The sequence below is a fragment of the Bombina bombina genome, chromosome 4 (genome assembly GCF_027579735.1).
Source record: "Bombina bombina isolate aBomBom1 chromosome 4, aBomBom1.pri, whole genome shotgun sequence".
In the NCBI taxonomy this organism is placed as follows: Eukaryota; Metazoa; Chordata; class Amphibia; order Anura; family Bombinatoridae; genus Bombina; species Bombina bombina.
The window spans coordinates 619,335,218-619,336,684 of record NC_069502.1 but is presented as its reverse complement, the minus strand read 5'-3'; the positions used below and the strand labels follow the sequence as shown (position 1 = coordinate 619,336,684).

General features: G+C 45.3%; 1 pseudogene; it reads left to right on the top strand.

The window, feature by feature from the left end:
* Positions 1 to 238: 238 nt before the first annotated feature.
* Positions 239 to 1,172, top strand: LOC128657707 (uncharacterized; annotated as a pseudogene).
* The last annotated feature ends 295 nt before the right edge of the window (positions 1,173 to 1,467 follow it).

The window sequence follows — 1,467 nt, the reverse complement described above, 5'->3', positions numbered from 1 at the left end:
GATCGGCTCCAGTGATACACACAAGATAAAAGATGCCGACTCTGACTAACAGGAAGTGTGAGCTGGGGGGACGACTGGGTAGAGCAGTGATGGGATTGGACTTGAAACCACCTACATGCAGCATGAATGTTTCTGATGCTGCACCTGCATAGACTCTTGCTGTATTTTACGACTAAAAGGAAATTATATTTTTCTATAGCCTGTAAGCTCTTGCCTGGTGGTGTCACCGTCCTGTAGTATGTCACCCTGGTGCAGTCCGCACCCCCCCAGTGATGCCACTGTGCCTGATAAACGTGTAAGAATCATTAGAAACTCTTATTTGGAAATGACCTGAAAGGTAGTCCATGGAGGAAAACTCACAGAAGCTTTTGAAGTGAGGGCTGGAGTCCAACAGTGTAGCTTGCTCTTGCCTTTACTCTTCCTGCTGGCCATAGACTTGATTATGAAAGTATCCATAGCAGGGAGAAGGGGTGGGATCCAGTGGTCACCTTGGACACAGCTCAATGAAATGGAGTTTGCAGATGCAAGAGAAGACCAATAATGTGGAAGCCACATCATCACAACTTGGCCTCAACATCCATAGGGAAAAACTAAGATCTTGAAAACTCTTGCAGGAGATGCACTGGAAGAAGTTGAGGCTTTCACCTATTTGGGCAGCATCATAGACAAGTAGGGTGGCACAGCTGCTGACATCAAGGCAAGAATCAGCTAAAAAGGACTGCCTTCATCCAGCTGAAGGGCAAATGGAGCTCCAAAGACCTATCGTGCAAACTAAGATCAGGCTTTTTAACACCAATATAAAATTGTTACTTCTGTATAAAGCAGAAACTTGGAGGACAAAAGTGACCACCACCAAAAAAGTACAAACATTTATTAACACCTGTCTGAGAAAAATCCTCCAAATTCAATGGCCAAACAACAACAAAGACCTATGGCAGCAGACTTCCCAACTCTCTGCCAATGAAGAAATTGGTCACACCCTCTGCAAGCCCACATCAAACATCACCAGGCAAGCCCTGACCTGGAAACCTCAAGAAAAGAAAAAAAGAAAGGCCAAGAAACAACTGGCATTGAGATCAAGGTTTAGTACAAAGAGTTGGGCTACACCTGGAGTGAGATATAAAGTAAAGCCCAAGACAGAGATGGCTGGAGAGTCCTGGTTGATGGCCTAAACCCCAGGAGAGGTAGCAGGCATAAGTAAAGTAAGTTACTTAAGCAGGGCCGGCTCAACCATGGGACCAAGTGGGTCCAAGGGACCCAGGCAGCATTTGACAAGGGGCAGCACTTTATTGACTGAGTCAGTCACTGTCAGATCCCTGTCTTCTGTCTCTATGCGGGAATTCACAAAGACACAGAATCAACCCCCTAAATTTTTTCCCACTTATGCTGAATAAGCATTGGTTGCATGCAGGTAGGCAAGCTTAGTAATGTCAGTGGCCAGGCTAATAGGTAGATATGTTAATCAAT